We start from the raw sequence: 21,131 nt of genomic DNA on the forward strand, positions 1-21,131 counted from the left end.
TGATATTTGCTCCGATGAAAACTATTAATATTGTGATATTTTGGTACCAAAATGTTTGAGAAGTGCCCGTGAAGTCTGGAAGAGAGTTCGATTTAACGCACGTTGTGAAATTCAGAAACGTTTGATAACACTTTAAATAACTAAATTCAGCGTGGCGTTTTGTTTACTCGCGAACGAGAACATTTTGTTATGTGAGAACGATTACAGTAACATTTGAGCAATCTATTCTAAAAGAAACAATATATTCGTAAATTGTCGGTACAGGATAATTAATTATTACCATAAACTGGTTACGGCTGTGAATGGTGTGTGCGTGTGGACTTTTCAGACTGTGTACAGCTTAGAGTAACGCTTGGTAGTCACTGGTGTATGCAACCTTGCCGTAATAGAGTGAAATTTCACGCACATAAATTCTTTCTTTAACTATTTCTTCTACCGACAAAACAATTTTTAGTGCGGTTTGTGGTTACAAGGTGTACAGCTGTTTTTTCTACAGCATTTTTCCAGCTGAGAACTGCATCTCAGTAACTCCAAGGAGGCATGCGTGTGAGAAGAGATGCACCACGAGGTGAATGGAAACGCAACGTTCGGCGCCGCCGCAGCACACATCACTCAACATCTCACGCTGTTCACGCCCTTACATGCCCGACTAGGCGTAGAGACGGCCAACAACGCCAATGAACTCTGGGGACCGTTCTACCTATTACAGAGAACTGCCGCTCTAATCATTTATCATTTACATATGCGCTGATGGTGCCTATGGGTATGAAGTTACTGTGATCTCCGATCACGTCTTCTGGCTGTTTCACTTTTTTTGCCATGTGGTGTAGTAAAAAGGAAAAAATCTTTTCTGTTTAACGTAGTTACGGAGATCTTTAAAACCATTCAGTAAAAGAAAAAACTAGACCTACTTTATCTTTCTAGTTAAAATAGAAACGTTCTACTTAAATGAACTAACAGCAAGAAAATATAAAATTTCTGTGTTTTTTTGTTAAAAAAAATGCACTTTTTAATCGCATAATTTACAAATTATTTCAATTTCTTCCGAAAAAATTAGGACAGATATACAAGAAATATCATCAAATACAAGAAATATCATCTGATTTTATATTTTCGTGTTAAACATATCGCACTGTTTAATTGTGTAAGTTGTATATTTTAGGAAATTCACCAGTAAGTAATAAAAGTTAGACCTGATAGCCACCACGTGCTTGCCACCAATATTGCGCAACTGCTTCAACAACTTTGGAAAACAGATATGTATGTCAGTATGAATCAGTGTGCTTGTGTGTGCTTTTGCAATAATAATCAGTGTTGCTAAATACTTGTTTAAACTTTGAGCTGCCCTCTTCATGATACCAAGTAGGGTCCTATCCTAATAGTGCTAAAAACGGAGTATGCTAATTATGAAGAAATGTTAATTTGTTTCCATTTAAATGTGCCTAAGTTCAGTTTTAAAGCATTTAAAAGTTGCTAGATAAATCATTTCTTTCATAGATAAAAAGAGAGGGACATAATATTTAACTGATGAAAAGTTTTAATCTGCAATGAACTGCTTTAATTTGAATGTGCCAAAGTTATAGTGCTAATGAAAATAAATGTGGTTAGTTGGAATCACTTGCTTCACAAGTGGTGTTATGAGGCACTTAAATTTGATCCTATTTGAAACTTAACTTGAACTTGAATTTATTTTCAAAGCTTAATAAGAATATTTCTAGCGTAAATTGTTTTAAAGGATTGAGGGCTAAATAATCTTAAGTGGAGTTGTAGTTCAGCATTTATGTGATGCAAAGTGTTTCTGAAATGTGAGCATAGTTACTTATAAACAAAGGGACAGCTTAAGGGCCCCCACTTTGATCTTTACTAGCATCTGGACGGCACGTTTCACTGACATTCTGAAACGAATCTATTTTGTCTTCCCTTTCTTTCGTCATCGGTCGCGTCATGCCACCACTCACTAACTGCACCATGATGAGTTTCTTCTTCTCAGAGTTCTTTGGGGAGATGGTTGGGTATTCTCTGACATTATATAAAGTGTAATAATCAGCCAACCGGTTGCACACAATTAAAAAAACACATTGACAAGGTTTCGATAATTCTATCTTCATCAGAATGGTAAAAGTTGCATGAAATCACATAACAGCTTTAAAATATCAGCAACAGTGCTCTCGTTAAAGTTGATATGTGATTTCATGTAACTTTTACCATTCTGATGATAACAGTCTTAGAACTATTGAATTCTGGTTAATGCGTTTTTTAAAAAAAAATTTGCGCAGCCAGTTAGCTGATTATTACATTTTATATAATTGCATACACGGTTGATGAGCCCACAACCACAAAATATTTAAAAATTATCTCTGAAAGTCGCTTTCGCCGTAAACTCTAAACAGGTAACGATGGGGGATCATTTTAATCGTATCCGGGGGCCAACCATGCAGCCATAGAGTGATATGGAGTCGATGGTATCGTCCAGAAAGGTAATTGCTTCCAATCAGTCACATGACCAGTTAATGTTCATTCAGTAACATATTTCTAAAATTTGTTAAATCGAGAGAGACATTACATGGGTGTTAACTTAAGAGTGATACAGGCCACACTGTACAAGAGGGAGACATACATCTGCATCATATAATGAAGGTTTTCACGACCGGAGTCTTAGTTGTCGGGTTGTACCGCTGTGGTCGAAGAAACTTTTCGTTTCTTGACGTTTCGTCCAGAGCTGCGCTGGACATCTTCGGAGCTGCTCCTGGCGATGATGTCTTGCCTTCAGTCGTCAGGAGCAGCTCCGAAGACGTTCAGTGCAGCTCTGTTCGAAACGTCAGGAACCGAAAAGTTCCTTCCACCACGGCCGCACAACCCTAGAGATGCACCAACAACTACATCTGCATCGTCGCTTCTATTGTTTAAAGACTCTTCTGCTTCACGTCACTCGATTCATAAAGGAGCAAAACAGGGGCTTCAGTTCACTTTTGTGAACTTTATGTCTTTTTGGTTAACATTTTATTGCTGCAGACTGACACAGCACGTGGCCCGGCCACCAGGTTTCCGTGTTTGCAAATTAGCGCGTGTGATGCCGAGTTTCCGACTTTTAATGCTCCAAATTCCCTAACCAAATTTTTTTGTATTTCTTTATTTATGTCATATCCATGCAAGTTTCATGAACGAATGTGAATAGCACGGTGTAAAGTGTACATTGAGTATTTGCCAGTGCTTTGCCAGTGAGTATTTACACACATCAAAAAAGTTCTGCCTCACCCCGGTTCCCAGAGCTCCTGAAGATAGAGGTTGACTGTGGATATTGTATCACAGACACAGTCCCTTTGACCAGAGATGTCACTAAATCCACCCAAAAATGTAAACAACCATGTAAGAGCAGAGCCTATAAGAAGGAGCGGGTCCGACAGCCGATCAGTTCCAGTCATTCCACCAGGAAGGAGGTACACGGCTCGTGTTGTTTGTAGTTCAACCATGCCTAGACGGTCAATATCGCGGTTCGATCGCGCCCGCATTGTTATTTTGTGCCAGGAAGGGCTCTCAACAAGGGAAGTGTCCAGGCGTCTAGGAGTGAACCCAAGCAATGTTCGGACATGGAAGAGATACAGAGAGACAGGAACTGTCGATGACATGTCTCGCTCAGGCCGCCCAACGGCTACGACTGCAGTGCATGACCGCCACCTACGGATTATGGCTTAGAGGAACCCTGATATCAACGCCACCACGTTGAACAATGCTTTACGTGCGGCCACAGGAGGTCGTGTTGCGACTCAAACAGTGCCCAATAGGCAGCATGATGCGCAGCTTCACTCCCGACGTTCATGGCGAGGTCCATCTTTGCATCCAGGACACCATGCAGCGAGGTACAGATAGGCCCAACAACATGCCGAATGGACCGCTCAGGATTGGCATTACGTTCTCTTCACCGATGAGTGTCACATATGCTTTCAACCAGACAATCGTTTGAGACGTCTTAGGAGGCAACCTCGTCAGACTGAACGCCTTAGACACAGTGTCCAGCGAGTGCAGCAAAGTGGAGGTTCCCTGCCGTTTTGGGGTGGCATTATGTTGGGCCGAGTACGCCTCTGGTGGTCATGGAAGGCGCCGTAACAGTTGTGCGATACGTGAATGCCATCTTCCGACCGATAGTGCAACCATATCGGCAGCATATTGGCGAGACATTCGTCTTCATGGACGACAATTCGCGCCCCCATCGTGCACTTCTTGTGAATGACTTCCTTCAGGATAACGACATCGCTCGACTAGAGTGCCCAGCATGTTCTCCAAACATGAATCCTATCGAACATGCCTGGGATAGATTGAAAAGGGCTATTTATGGACGACGTGACCCATCAACCACTCTGAGGGATCTACGCCAAATTGCCGTTGAGGAGTGGGACAATCTGGACCAACAATGCCTTGATGAACTTGTGGATAGTATGCCATGACGAATACAGGCATACATCAATGCAAGAGGTCGTGCTACTGGGTATTGGAGGTACCAGTGAGTACACCAATCTGGACCATCACCTCTGAATGTATCGCTGTATGGTGGTGCAAAAAAATGGCGGAAATGATGTCTATCTTGATCTCTATTCCTATTTTCAGGTTCCAGAACTCTCGGAACCGAGGTGATGCAAAACTTTTTTTGATGTGTGCATTATGCCTCTAGTCTTGGGAATACATTACATGAAATATATACTGCTAGAAAGTCAAATTGCAACACCATACAGGAGCAAAACAATGAAATTTTATATGTCGTGCATACACAGTACGCTCGGAAGAAGACAAGATCAGTTTTGTAGCTAGTTTTGGGGTGTACAGGTAACACATAGCTATCATCTCTGGCAACAAAATTGCTCTGTGCTGGCTGGGCAAGTGAATTTGGATGACAGTTATGGGTACATTACTCCATGCTCCTTCAAGTCTTCAGCAGAGTTCATCAACCGTGGCAAATGGCTAGAGTTTGCGTTTCAGTCTATAGGTAACCAGTGACCAGATATTTTAAATGAGTGAGAGATGTAGACACCGTGCAAGGCAGGGCTGCAGTTGGACACCCTGCTGGTCAGGATAGCACGGATAACCTGCGGTCTTGCGTTATCTTGCTGAAAGATAATGACAACGTGATCTCGAAGGTATGATACCGTCACAGGCCACAACACGTCAGAAATGTAGCGGCTGCTGTCTAAAATACAACTATCTGTACCAGAGCTGTGTAGACGATGGTACCGCAGGTGTTGGGGACATACGATGATGGTTCATACAATCTGGCAAAGGTTTGTTCTCCTTGGAGCATCCACTCACAGAGGCGTCCATTGTGACGCGGTGCGCGGAACCAGGAGTCTTCCAAAGTAATGACTTGTTGCCGCTTCCCTGTCCAGTGTGGGTCGGCGTACCTCCTCCTGCTACCGTCCGAAGCTCGTGGTCTAGTGGCTAGCGTTGCTGCCTATGGATCACGGGGTCCAGGGTTCGATTAAGTCGTCGCTCTGCGCCTGTGGTTACTTGTCATGGTACTGCGAAACCCATTTACTGACTGAAGTTATGCGAAATGGCTGCACCATCCTGCACGCCTAAACGAGCGGTATGTCTGTCCTCTCAGGCGCTAGACGCGTGTCGCCATTGATATCTTTATGCTGGAACATAAGGCCCTCCTGAACCCGCTGACTACATATTCTCTTGACAGTCATGGGATCCGGACCAACGCGAACAATATCTCGGAATGATAAACCACAGTCTCAATAAGGCACAATGCTGCTGGTATTGAATTCCCAAACGTGCTGATAGCGGCTTTGTCTACTTACTCGGCGCATAATATGATCTTTCCACAAACGACTAATATTAACACGCTATTTCTGAATGAGGAACCCGCTGTGTAATCTTTCGTTAAATACAGAACTAGTGGACCCGGCAACGCTTCACAATTCGTAAATATCCCCTTCTCTCCCTTCTCTTCGTCCATCTTCTTCTCCAACTTCTTTTTGTCTATCTCCTCCTCCTCCCCCTTTCCCTGTTCACAACCTCTTCCTTCTCTCTCTGTCCATCTACTCCTTTCCCCTACCTTTCTCCACCTCCCCGTCCCCGCTCTATCTGTCCATTTTCTCCTTCCCCCTCTCTATATCCACTTCCTCCCCTCCCCTCTCTGTCAATGCCCTCTCCCACTTCTCAATCTGACTTTGAGCTTTTTCTATTACTAATACCGTCGAAACCATGATTAGGAACCGAAGTCGCTAAAAATGATGGGTAAATAAAATTGATATGTGGGGTATGAGGAACCTCTCCTGTTGCTGGACCTGTGTGGATAGTGGTTTCAATAACAGTATTTCGCATAGCTTTAATCTGCAGACGCTTAGGATTGCAAAGTGTCGAACGACTCAGAGTCGGTAGTAGTATTCTAATCATAAGGCGCTATGCCATAAACGTAATTATGCTTATCCATTACGGATATTTTAGAACCGTGACTGTATATTAATGTAAATAAATTATACACAACTGCAACCAGTCACTTTTTTCATTAATAATGCTTTATTACATTAACCGGTTTTCGAACCCTTTCAGGTTCATCTTCAGATGATTTCGGGAGAATCCAGGAAGTTACATCATTACTGGTAGTATCTGTCTGCCTCCATTTTGATGTCCAGAACACTTTCACACGAACTATATTAGTTCACACTTTAACAGTGACACTTTACCAGCATCCAGCATGCGCTTTACAACTGTTGCTTATAACAAAGATCTTGACAGAGAGATATGGCATAAGCCTACTTTGTACAGAGATGTAATTTGTTGTTCATTACATGTGTTAAAGTCGATATAAGGGCAAGTTTTTTCATCAGAATGGTGATAACAAGAGAGCACTAGAGAAAATAATAATAAATTACTACAAGAATAAATTTCAGGTGATCTGTTATGTTATTTCTATTTGTATGTTACAGGCAGTTTTTTTTATAGCAATTATCATGTTTGGCACTAACATGAATCCCAAGGAATCAATAATACAGAGTTATTGTATCTGCAGTGAGGTGCAGCTGTCTGTATGACTAGGACCTGTATATTTAAATTAATAACAAATCTTCAGATGAACTGTTGGCTTATTTTTGTTGTTACGTTAACGTGATCTGGAGTATTATCAAGAGCAGATTCTGTTTATTTTAGCTAAAGGTATATGTATAAGAGTTAAAGTGATTGTAATAGATTAAAGCTGTTTGAATGGCTGCACATTTAATATTTTAAAAATCATGAACAAAAATTCTTTAACTGTTGACTTATTTTTATTCTAACATTAGAGTGATCTGGGATATTGGTAAAGGCAGCTTATGTTTGTTCCAGCTAGAATTAATATGTATAAAGTACTGATTTATGTTAGCATTGGAGGGCTTTAACATTTAGAGATATGGTACATGTCTTATTCTGTGGTAGTATATTACATTGACACCAGTGTGGTTAGGATGTAAGGAGAGGGGAGGGGGTCATTGGGAGGTTGGGGGGGGGGGGGGTTGGGGAGCTGGTGTAGGTACACCATCGCGATTGACATGTGTAATCACACCTCCATACTTATCAAGAGGGACACTTACTTGTCAATCACATCGCGATTACGGGCAGCATGGAGTTCACGCCTGAGCCTCAGGACGTGCGCTAGCAGCGCAAGTCGGGTGTTTCAAGCGTCAACTTCGCGTCTCAATATCTCGGAATGTAATGGGAATATTGCGATGCAATCAACGCCATTGTGTATGTGCTCTGTCATGCTATGTATTACTGAAGAAAAAATATGGGAGGTCCATTTAAAAAAACATAAGTTTGTGTTAAAAACACATATGATTTCGTTTTAGAATGTTTCCAAATATGTACATTCATGGGCCCCAGCCCTGCATTGATACCGGTGAAAGTCGTTTTCCAATAGCTGTTATTGTTCCAGAGATATTTTGGGTGGACAAGATAGCTGGGACACCCTATATATATATATATATATATGTGTGTGTGTGTGTGTGTGTGTGTGTGTGTGTGTGTGTGTGCGTGTGTGTGTGTGTGTGTTAAAAATATTGAAACTTCTCCTTTGAATGTAAAGAATGACTGTGCTGGTAAACGTCTACGTTATTTGATACAGAAACAGCTGAGTAAAACCGAACGTACTCAGACAGTTTTCTCTTTACTTATTCTGATCATTTCCAAACTGACATACAATATTTTAGCGCAACGCAATCTGACTTTTAATAATCGCTACAAAAGAATAGTCCTGACTAACGATAACCAACACCCTTCACGAATCACTTACCTCACAAAAATCTTCGTTACTCGAACTACTGCAATATAGCGAGCGCCTATACTGCCACCTAAATAAAAGATTCCAACTACTGAAGGCACTGACTACTGATAAGCATACAGTTAGCAAATTAAGGATTTTGATAGGGAACAAAAATGTATTTACCTGAATAAAGTTCAAAAATCTTAACATATATATAAATTCTTAACATCTATTTTGACAAATTTCCTTTTTCTGACGGCCACACGTCCAGATCGTCCGCTCATATTAACTTCTCCAAACTCTGGCATCTCTCTCCCCACATCCACCACTGCTGGCGGCTCACCTCCAACTGCTCAACGCTACGCGCTGTTCGCATCCAACTGCCCAACACTACACTAGCGAATAATCCAACAATAAGTCCAACCAGCCACAGACTGCACACAGCGCAGTCAGCGATTTTAATACAGAGCGCTACATGGCGCCACCAACATATAAACCTGAACAGCCTACTTACAATGTGTAGGGTATGTCGTTCGAATGTTTATTAGAGTAGCATGTAAAAATTTGAATTATATCGGTCAGGAACGTACGAAGGTATTTGTTAACAGCTTCAAACGACGACTTGTCTTTTTATATAGATTATCTTTATATACTTACATACCACAAATATGGAAAATATGTAGCCTATGTCCGTCCGAACGTTTACTAGAGTATCGTGATGAAAATTGTAATACATCTATCAAGAACTTTCCGAGATTTTTGTTAGAAACCTTTCCCTTTTATATAGAACATACATATTTATTTACGATGTACGTTTAAAATTATGCAATCTGTGTCCCTCCTACAGTTCACTTTTACATGTTTGTAAAAATTTAAATAAATTGGTCAACAGCGTTTCGAGATTTTTTGTAATACGTTAATAACTTCAAATAAGGGCTTGTCTTTATATAGAAGTATAGATTTACACTGAAGCGCCAAAGAAACTGGTACAGGCATGCATATTCAAATATTGAGATACGCTACGTGATCAAAAGTACCCGGATACCTGGCTGAAAATGACTTATCAGTTCGTGGCGCCCTCCATCAATAATGCTGGAATTCCGTATGGTATTGGCCCACCCTTAGCCTTGATGACAGCTTCCACTCTCGCAGGCTCGTAGGCATACGTTCAGTCAGGTGCTGGAAGGTTTCTTGGGGAATGGCATTAAACGGTTCTGAGCACTATGAGACTTAATATCTGAGGTCATCAGTCCGCTAGAACTTAGAACTACTTAAACCTAACTAACCTAAAGACATCACACACATCCATACCCGAAGCAGGATTCGAACCTGCGACCGTAGTGGTCGCGCAGTTCCAGACTGAAGCGCCTAGAACTGCACGGCCACTCCGGCCTGCGGGAATGGCATCCCATTCTTCACGGAGTGCTGCACCGAGGAGAGGTATCGATGTCGGTCGGTAAGGTCTGGCACGAAGTCGGCATTCGAAAACATCCGAAAGGTGTTCTATAGGATTCAGGTCAGGGCTCTGTGCCGGCCAGTCCACTACCGGGATGTTATTATCGTGTAACCACTCCGCCACAGTCCGTGAATTATGAACAGGAGCTCGATCTTGTTGAAAGATGTAATCGCCAACTCCGAATTGCTCTTTAACAGTGGGAAGCAATAAGGTGCTTAAAAAATCAATTAGGCCTGTTCTGTGATAGTGCCACCCAAAACAGCAAGGGGTACAAGCCCCCTCCAAGAAAAACACGACCACACCATAACACAACCTCCTCCAAATTTTACTGTTGGCACTACACAAGCTGGCCGATAATTCGCCATACCCACACCCTGCATCGGATCGCCACATTGTGTACCGTGATTCGTCACTCCACACATCGTTTTTCCACAGTTCAATCGTTCAATTTTACGTGCCTTACACCAAGCGAGGCGTCGTTTGGCATTTACTGGTGTAATGTGTGGCTTATGAGCAGCCGCTCGACCATGAAATCCAAGTTTTCTCACCTCCCGCCTAACTGTCATAGTTCTTGCAGTAGATCTTGATGCAGTCTGGAATTCCTGTGTGATGGTTTGAATGAATGTCTGTCAATACACAATGCGACCCTCTTCAACTGTCGGTGGTATCTGTCAGTCTTCAGACGAGGTCTGCCTGTACGCTTTTGTGCTGCACATGTCCCTCCAAGTTTCCATTTCACTATCTCATCGGAAACAGTGGACCTTTGGGTGTTAAGAAATGTGGAAATCTCGCATAGAGACGTAGGACACAAGGGACACCCAGTCACCTGACCAGGTTCGAAGTCCGTGAGTTCCGCGGAGCGCCCCAGTCTGCTCTCTCGCGATGTCTAATGACTACTGAGGTCACTGATATGTAGTACCTGGCAGCAGGTGGCAGCACGATGCACCTAATATGAAAAACGTATGTTGTTGGGGGTGTCCGGATACTTTTGATCACATAGTGTATGTAAACAGGCAGAATACGGAGCTGCGGTCGGCAACGTAAATTAAGACAAGTGTCTGGCGCAGTTGTTAGATCGGTTTCTGTTGCTACAGTGACAGGTTGTAAGGATTTAAGTGAGTTTGAACGTGGCGTTATAGCCAGCACGCGAGCGATGGGACACAGTGAGGTAACAACGAAGTGGGTATTTTCCAGCACGGCCATTTCACGAGTGTACAGTGAAAATCAGGAATCCGGTAAAACATCAAATCTCCAACATTGCTGCTGCCGGGAAAAGATCTTGCAAGAAAGGGACCAATGACGACTTAAAAGAATCGTTAAACGTGACAGAAGTGCAACCCTTCCGATGATTGCTGTAGATTTCAATGCTGGGCCATCAACATGTGTCAGGGCCGGCCGCTGTGACCTAGCGGTTCTAGGCGCTTCAATCCGGAACCACGCGGCTGCTACGGTCGCGAGTTCGAATCCTCCCCCGGGCATGGATGTGTGGGACGTCCTTAGGTTAGTTAGGTTTACTTAGTTCTAAGTCTAGGAGACTGATAACCTCAGATGTTAAGTCCCATTGTGCTTAGAGCCATTTGAACGAACATGTGTGAGAGTTCGATTTATTCAACGAAACATCATCGATATGGGCTTTCGCATCCGAAGGCCGGCTCGTGTACCCTTGCTGACTGCACGACGCAAAGGTTTATGCCTCACTTGGGCCCTTCAACACTGAAATTGGACTGTTGATGACTGGAAACATGTTGACTGGTCGGACGAGTCTCGTTTCAAACTGTATCGAGAGGATGGACGTGTACAGTTATGGAATCAACCTCATGAATCTATGATCCCTGGATGTCAGCAGGGGACTGTTCAAGTTGGTGGAGGCTCTGTAATGTGGGGCGTGTGCAGTTGTAGTGATAGTCTAGATACGACTCTGACAGATACCAAGTGTGTAAGCATCCTGTCGGATCACCTTGCATCCATTCACGTCCGTTGATCATTCCGACGGACTTCGGAAATCCCAGCAAGACAATGCGACACCCCACACGTTCAGAATTGCAACGGAGTGGTTCCACGAAAGCTCTTCTTATTTTAAACGCTTCCGCTGGCCACCAAACTTCCCAGACATGAAAATTATTGAGCATGTGTGAGATGCCTTGCAACGTGCTGTCCAGAAGTGATCTCTACCCCCTCGTACTGTTACGGACTAATGGGTGGCCCTGTAGGATTCATGGTTTCAGTTCCCTCCAGCACTTCTTCAGACATTAACCGAGTCCATGCCATGTGTTGTTGCGGCACTTCTGCGTGCACGTGGAACCCTACAAGATGTCAGGCAGGTGTGCCAGTTTCCGTGGCCCTTCAGTGTAGATGCCGTTGCTCATACCTGTGCTGTGCCATTCCGCTGAAATGATAAAAATTTGTATAATGAAAAACGTAGTACATTAATGCCAATGTTTAAATGTCCAGCAGTGTATCTTTATTTTAGTGCAGTGCAGCGATCCACTCCACCCACGTAGGATTAAGGCAAGGATGGCACAGGAACAAAATACAGGGTGAACGTAAATAAAAACGACAATATGCAGTGACAGATTCCTGAATGGAAATAGAGGAAAAAAAGATCCTATAAACAGGTGTTGGGAAATGAGTAGCGTGAGTGCAACGACAACAAATCGGCCTGGAACACAGTACAGAGCTGCATCGCATCTACATCACAACATATATTCACAGTGGCGTCCATGGGATTACAAGATATCCTTATAGTAGCGGTTGTCATGCAGGATAATCATAATCATACTGTGGTATACATAATGTTGATGGGCCACTTTCCCGGAGATTGTACTAGGGTTCGTCTCCATATCCTGTAGAACCCAGTCCTCCAAATCTGGTGTAAGCATAGTCTGCCGCCTTCGTGCATTTTCGACTGTCTGAAAGGAACCGTGATCGCACAAGTGCCCAGAAAAGTCTTGAAATGTGTGATGTGTTTGGTATTTGCGAGGGTACTTGTTTTCGTATACCAGTGCTGCCTCTCGACAGTTTCCATTTGCTTGGCAGTACATAAACCCCACCTCGGCTTGTTCCCGACATGAATACCGGACTGTTCTGCTGCTTCCAGTTCGCTGCGTGAATCACACAGCCTGAAACACACAAGGAATACGCGGCACGTTGTCAGAGGAACTGCCATTCGTCAGCGCCCTCTACCGTGGCAGCGATGCATTTCCGGACACATGTTCATAGGATCTCTTTTCCTATCTTTCCAGTCAGGAATAGGTAACAGGTGCTTTCAGCACTCAAGAATTACTGTTCGCTGAGGTTTTTTCCGTGCGGCGACATCAAAAGCAGGAAGTGTTGTGCTGGAGGGGCGGTACCCTGGAGAGGCAGGGGAGAGGCTTAATGAATCTCACTGTCTGTTAGCTCCGCTGCCGGCGCCACACTGCATTTTCTAAGCTCGTCGTTAAACTCGGTTTGTGGTCAGAAGACACATCGCAATGCTCTCCATTGCTTCCATTCTAATTGCGCAGCCCATTGCGTACCCTCACTCAGAGCGCAAGAGCGAATGCAACGTGCGTTACTTGTTGCCCAATCACCTCGCCCCAGCAACTACTATGTAGCTATTATTGTTTATAATATTTGTTGTACACAGCACTGTCTTGGGAGATGGTTCAAATGGTTCAAATGGTTCTGAGCACTATGGGACTTTACTCCTGAGGTCATCAGTCCCCTTGAACTTAGAACTACTTAAACCAAACTAACCTAAGGACATCACACACATCCATGCCCGAAACAGGATTCGAACCTGCGACCGTAGTGGTCTTGGGAAACGCATATATATAGAGCGTAGCGGGTATAAATACAGATATTTTTATATGCGGTGCCTTAACGTGTACGCTAATGGCCTTGCCGCAGTGGTAACGCTGGTTCCCGTCAGATCACCGAAGTCAAGCTCTGTCTGGCTTGGCTAGCAATTGGTTGGGTGACTGTCTGTGTGTACGAAGGGCTGTCCGCAAGCAGGGGGCACCCAGCCCCTATGATGCAAATTGATAGGCTACTGGACTGAGAAGTAACGCTCATGAAAACTGACGAAGACTGGGAGAGCATAGTGCTGACCACATGCCCCTCCTCGTCCACATCCAGTGACACCTATCGGCTGAAAATGACACGCAGATACGCTGGTACCGTTGGGCCTTGTTCGGACGTAGTTAACATGTACACTCATCAGTGCGTCGGTTTGTGTGTGTGTGTGTGTGTGTGTGTGTGTGTGTGTGTGCGTGCGTGTGTGTGCGTGCGTGTGCGTCGGACTGTCTTCTCGTAAGCACATCAGAAACTTTACGACCTGAAGTTTTCTGCATAGTCGTAACTGTACCACTAAGTGGACGATACCTGTCATTACAGACTGCCCGTTTTGCGCCCACGCGCTCAAACTTTAAAATGTTCAAATGCGTGTGAATTCCCACGAGACCAAACTGCTGAGGTAATCGGTCCCTAGAATTCCACACTACTTAAACTAAGTTAAACTAACAACAATGCACACACCCATGCCCAAGGGAGGACTCGAACCTCCGGCGGGAGGGGCCGCGCAATCCGTGTCATGGCGCCTTCACACTTTAACACCTGACCTACTGCTCAGGGGAAAACAAGCACGCATTAATGATTTGCTCTTGCCATATGCACTTGGAGGTAGTACGCAACCTAAAAACAGGCGTCTATAATTATGACGGCTGGTCCCGGCCGAGGTTCGAGTCCTCCCTCGGGCATGGGTATGTGTGTTTGTACTTAGGATAATTTAGGTTAAGTAGTGTATAAGCTTAGGGACTGATACCTTAGCAGTTAAGTCCCATAAGATTTCACACACATTTGAACATTTTTATAATTATTAATCTGCAAATGACGTAAATATTGAAGTAATATTGTTCAGTACACCAATCAATCTGCACTTATGTTCATTAGGGCCTGTGTTTCCTTATATTTATCTATATTATACGGATATGAATAAGGTCTGTGACTGTCTTGCGAATAATGTACACGACTTACTTCTCCTTTAAACGGTTCAAATGGCTCTGAGCACTATGGGACTTAACATCTGAGGTCATTAGTCCGCTAGAACTTAAAACTACTTATACCTAACTAACTTAAGGACATCACACACATCCATGCCCGAGGCAGGATTCGAACCGGCGACCGTAGCGGTCGCGCGGTTCCAGGCTGAAGCGCCTAGAACCGCTCGACCACATCGACTTCCCGTTTAGGACAGAACTAATTTATAATTGCAAACTGATCACACTGATACACCAAACAACAACAAAATCATCGCAGATATGACAAATATAATTGCACAAAATAGAATAGTGTACTGTTCTCACTGCAACACTTTCTACCTTGTCCTGAGAAGGCATAAAGACCAAAGCAAGACGAAACGCTTGACAGTGGCACTTATGTAAGTGTATATAGCTGTTCCACTCTATATCTTACCAAATATAAGTATTTTAGTACGTGTTTGCGTTCCACACTACATTTAGAGTGCTCACACGAAAGATAAAGTTCTGAATTTGGAGGAAAAGTGTCTGAATGGTGTACTACTAATTTCTTTCCCGAGATGTTATCATTTACGGTCAACAGCTGACGCAGTCCATAAACAACGGACAGGAAGACTGCGTGAAATGACGCTACTCCACGATGACTACTGCCAGCATTCTGCTGGATTGACACAAAACAGTAACAGGAATTAAATAGGGAAGTCGTTCCGCAACCACCTTCTTCGTCCAGTCTTTAATCCTCAGATTTTCACCTTCTCCACACTATCGAGCGACCGTCAAGATTCTTCGTTACCGGATGAAAATGATCTCTGAACATGGCCTGATGAGTTCTTCGCCTCAAAACCATGTGATTTCTACAGTTGTGGAATCGAAAAGTTACCAAAGCGCTGGCAGACTGTTGTAAATAATGAAGGAGAATGTGTTCAAAATGGCTCAAATGGCTCTGAGCGCTATGGGACTTAACTTTCGAGGTCATCAGTCCCCTAGGACTTTGAACTACTTAAACCTAACTAACCTAAGAACATCAGTTGTCTTGTGACAGCCAGAGCGAGAGCACCAGCAGCAGCGAGTACTGTTTGTATAAAGCGTTTATTTTGCATTTTGTTTACGACCTTCCACTAAGGAAGGGATTCTATTTGTGTTTATCTGCTCTGCATAGTAACTAACAGTCCTTGATAAAACTTTACGTAGTTTTCGTTTAGATTTCTTAGTGTTTTCTTGATCGTTTAGAACAGAAAGCGCCCTAAAACCGTCTTTTGTTTGTTTCGCGGCCGTTAGCCACTAGTCACCTGAATCAGCAGTTGTCTTGTGACAGCCAGAGCGAGAGCACCAGCAGCAGCGAGTACTGTTTGTATAAAGCGTTTTTGTACTTATTTGCTGCGCTTAGCTTTTAAATAGTTTTTCTGGGAAAACCTAGCGTAGTTTTCGCGTCTCGTATTTCAGTGAGTGTTTCTTGATTATCAGAGTAGCTCATCAGAAGATTATCTTGGGAATTTGTCACCGTATAGAGTAGGGTAAACATAGTCATGGGTAGGGACTGTGGTTGTTGTGAGCGGACGCAAGGAGAATTGGCCACTCTTCGGCGGCAGGTGGAGGCTTTGTCTGTTAGGCTCATCGAGCTCGAGGCGCAGGCGTCGGCTCGTAGTGGCGTTGGGGCAACTGTGGTGAGACCTATGCCTACTTCGGTGGCCTTGGAATCACATGGAACCCCTGATGTCGCTGCGTCTTCCGGCAGTGAGCATCTTACCGGTCAGCCATCACTCCAGGGTGAATGGCGGACAGTGGTGGGCTCGCGCGTGCCTGGCCGAAAGGCGAAGGTGGGATCTGGCCGCGTGGCAGCTGCCTTACCCCTTTCCAACAGGTACGGGGTGCTTCCTAGTGGTGATGACATCGTTTCCGAGCCACCACAGGATGCCTCGCCTGTTGGGCCAGTGGCCGATTCTCCGGCAAGGTCCCGACAGTCACAGAGGGCGGGCCTATTAGTTATAGGGAGCTCCAACGTTAGGCGGGTTATGGAGCCCCTCAGGAAAATAGCGGGTAGGTCGGGGAAGAATGCCAGTGTGCACTCGGTGTGCTTGCCGGGGGGTCTCGTCCGTAATGTGGAGGAGGCCCTTCCGGCAGCTATTGAACGCACTGGGTGTGACCGGCTGCAGATAGTAGCACATGTCGGAACGAATGACGCCTGCCGCTTGGGTTCTGAGGCCATCCTTGGTTCCTTCCGGCGGCTGGCTGATTTGGTGAAGACAACCAGCATCGCACGCGGAGTGCAAGCTGAGCTTAATATCTGCAGCATAGTGCCCAGAGCCGATCGCGGTCCTCTGGTTTGGAGCCGTGTGGAGGGTCTAAACCAGAGGCTCAGACGACTCTGCGACTATAATGGTTGCAAATTCATCGACCTCCGTTATTGGGTGGAGAACTGTAGGGCCCCCCTAGACAGGTCAGGCGTGCACTACACACCGGAAGCAGCTACTAGGGTAGCAGAGTACGTGTGGCGTGCACACGGGGGTTTTTTAGGTTAGAGGGACCCCCCCTTAGGCGAAACGATAAAGTACCTGACGGCTTACCAGAGAGGACATTATCATCGTTGATAAAGAACGTCCGTCCTCAGAGACCAAAAACAGGAAAAGTTAACGTAATATTGGTAAACTGCAGGAGTATCCAGGGCAAGGTTCCTGAATTAGTATCTCTTATTGAAGGAAATAGTGCGCATATAGTATTAGGAACGGAAAGTTGGTTAAAACCGGAAGTGAACAGTAACGAAATCCTAGACACAGAATGGAATATATACCGCAAGGATAGGATAAACGCCAATGGTGGAGGAGTATTTATAGCAGTAAAGAATTCAATAATATCCAGTGAAGTTATTAGCGAATGCGAATGTGAAATAATCTGGGTTAAGTTAAGTATCAAAGGTGGGTCAGATATGATAGTCGGATGCTTCTATAGACCACCTGCATCAGCAACCGTAGTAGTTGAGCGCCTCAGAGAGAACCTGCAGAACGTCGTGAAGAAGTTTCGTGATCATACTATTGTAATAGGGGGAGACTTCAATCTACCAGGTATAGAATGGGATAGTCACACAATCAGAACTGGAGCCAGGGACAGAGACTCTTGTGACATTATCCTGACTGCCTTGTCCGAGAATTACTTCGAGCAGATAGTTAGAGAACCAACTCGTGAAGCTAACGTTTTAGACCTCATAGCAACAAATAGACCGGAACTTTTCGACTCCGTGAATGTAGAAGAGGGTATCAGTGATCATAAGTCAGTGGTTGCATCAATGACTACAAGTGTAATAAGAAATGCCAAGAAAGGAAGGAAAATATATTTGCTTAACAAGAGTGATAGGGCACAAATCGCAGAATATCTGAGTGACCACCATCAAACGTTCATTTCTGAGGAAGAGGATGTGGAACAAAAATGGAAAAAATTCAGAAACATCGTCCAGTACGCCTTAGATAAGTTCGTACCGACTAAGGTCCAAAGCGAGGGGAAAGATCCACCGTGGAATAACAATCATGTACGAAAGGTACTACGGAAACAAAGAAAGCTTCATCATAGGTTTAAGAGTAGTCGAATCATAGCTGATAAGGAAAAGCTGAACGAAGCGAAAAAGAGCGTAAAGAGAGCAATGAGAGAAGCATTCAACGAATTCGAACATAAAACATTGGCAAACAATCTAAACAAGAACCCTAAAAAGTTTTGGTCATATGTAAAATCGGTAAGCGGATCTAAATCCCCTATTCAGTCACTCGTTGACCACGATGGCACCGAAACAGAGGACGACCGAAGAAAGGCAGAAATACTGAATTCAGTGTTCCGAAACTGTTTCACTGCGGAAAATCGTAACACGGTCCCTGACTTCAGCCGTCGCACGGACGCCAAAATGGAAAATATTGAAATAAACGATATCGGAATTGAAAAACAACTGCTATCACTTAGTAGCGGAAAAGCATCCGGACCAGACGAGATACCCCTAAGATTCTACAGTGATTATGCTAAAGAACTTGCCCCCTTTCTATCAGCAATTTATCGTAGATCGCTGGAAGAACGTAAAGTACCTAGCGACTGGAAGAAAGCGCAGGTCGTTCCCATTTTCAAGAAGGGTCATAAATCAGATGCGAATAATTATAGGCCTATTTCGCTTACGTCAATCTGTTGTAGAATAATGGAACATGTTTTGTGTTCTCGTATTATGACGTTCTTAGATAATACAAATCTCCTTCATCATAACCAACATGGATTCCACAAACAGAGATCATGTGAAACTCAGCTCGCCCTATTTGTCCAAGAAATTCACAGTGTCGTAGACACTGGCGAGCAGATAGATGCCGTATTCCTGGACTTCAGGAAGGCATTTGATACGGTTCCGCACTTACGTTTAGTGAAAAAAATACAAGCTTACGGAATATCGGACCAGGTTTGTGATTGGATTCAGGATTTCCTAGAAGAAAGAACACAACATGTCATTCTTAACGGTTCAAAATCTGCAGATGTAGAGGTAATTTCGGGAGTACCGCAGGGAAGCGTGATAGGACCTTTATTGTTTACAATATACATAAATGACTTAGTTGACAACATCGGTAGCTCCGTGAGGCTATTTGCAGATGACACGGTTGTCTACAAGAAAGTAGCAACATCAGAAGACTCGTACGTACTCCAGGAGGACCTGCAGAGGATTAATGCATGGTGCGACAGCTGGCAGCTTTCCCTAAACGTAGATAAATGTAATATAATGCGCATACATAGGGGCAGAAATCCATTCCAGTACGATTATGCCATAGGTGGTAAATCATTGGAAGCGGTAACGACCGTAAAATACTTAGGAGTTACTATCCGGAGCGATCTGAAGTGGAATGATCACATAAAACAAATAATGGGAAAAGCAGGCACCAGGTTGAGATTCATAGGAAGAATTCTAAGAAAATGTGACTCATCGACGAAAGAAGTAGCTTACAAAACGCTTGTTCGTCCGATTCTTGAGTATTGCTCATCAGTATGGGACCCTTACCAGGTTGGATTAATAGAAGAGATAGACATGATCCAGCGAAAAGCAGCGCGATTCGTCATGGGGACATTTAGTCAGCGCGAGAGCGTTACGGAGATGCTGAACAAGCTCCAGTGGCGGACACTTCAAGAAAGGCGTTACGCAATACGGAGAGGTTTATTATCGAAATTACGAGAGAGCACATTCCGGGAAGAGATGGGCAACATATTACTACCGCCCACATATATCTCTCGTAATGATCACAACGAAAAGATCCGAGAAATTAGAGCAAATACGGAGACTTACAAGCAGTCGTTCTTCCCACGCACAATTCGTGAATGGAACAGGGAAGGGGGGATCAGATAGTGGTACAATAAGTACCCTCCGCCACACACCGTAAGGTGGCTCGCGGAGTATAGATGTAGATGTAGATGTAGATCACAAACATTCATGCCAGAGGCAGGATTCGAACCTGCGACCGTAGCAGTCACGCGGTTCCAGACTGTAGTGCCTAGAACCGGTCGGCCACCCCGGCTGGCCAGGAATGTATTATTGATGACTGAAGTCTCTGTTATGGGTATCTGTTGTGTCTATTATGGAGAAACGGTATGAATTTATGCACCAACCTCATATTTATATTTTCACTCCTTGAACTGGTTCAGTCACGTATATGTGACTAAAAAATTGATTTAAACACCTCATGGAACACTGGTGACAGAAGCACTACATTGTATCGTCTCATACATAGCTTTATTTGCTCTGCTTTTAATACGCTGGCTACATGTAGAGCTGTACTCCACAAGCAGTTGCGCAATTTCTTGAAGCACCAGGCTGTAACATCGACTCCTTGGAGCGTAAGGAAAGCGTTGCAAAAGCGTAAATACACCACTAATTGCCCCGCTTTCAATACGCTGCCTACATCTTGGGCCTTACTTCAAGTGCAGTTATGTAATTCCTTGAGGCATTGTTTTGTGACGCCGACGGCGGTGGCCGTGTGGTTCTAGGCTGAGCTGTTTATTAAGTACCTTGATGAACTGGCCCTTCAGCCCTCCCCCTCCCCCCATTTTGGAAGTTCTACAGCCCTTAAGGCTTTGAAATCCGGTTTTAATACTTAACCTCCCTTGTTAGTGTACTGGGGCCCTTAAGACCGGCTTACTGATAAATTCTTGGCCATTACATATTTATTGCAGAATTTGTTTGACTAATTTCATTTATTACTTAGCCCTTAAAGTCGAGTTGTTAATAAGCACTTGTTATTTTCCAGTTGATATTTTTAAGATTATCTTATCTCGTAAATTTGTTGGCCCTTCAGGTCCCTTACTTGGAAGTTGCACAGCCCTTCAGGCTGAACACGTTATATGTATTCTTCCTAAATTGGCCCTTTAGGCTTTCTTTGCGATTGCAGCCCTTAAGGCATACGCAGTACTATGTTGCGTGGTA

Source organism: Schistocerca americana, chromosome 2 (genome assembly GCF_021461395.2).
Source record: "Schistocerca americana isolate TAMUIC-IGC-003095 chromosome 2, iqSchAmer2.1, whole genome shotgun sequence".
In the NCBI taxonomy this organism is placed as follows: Eukaryota; Metazoa; Arthropoda; class Insecta; order Orthoptera; family Acrididae; genus Schistocerca; species Schistocerca americana.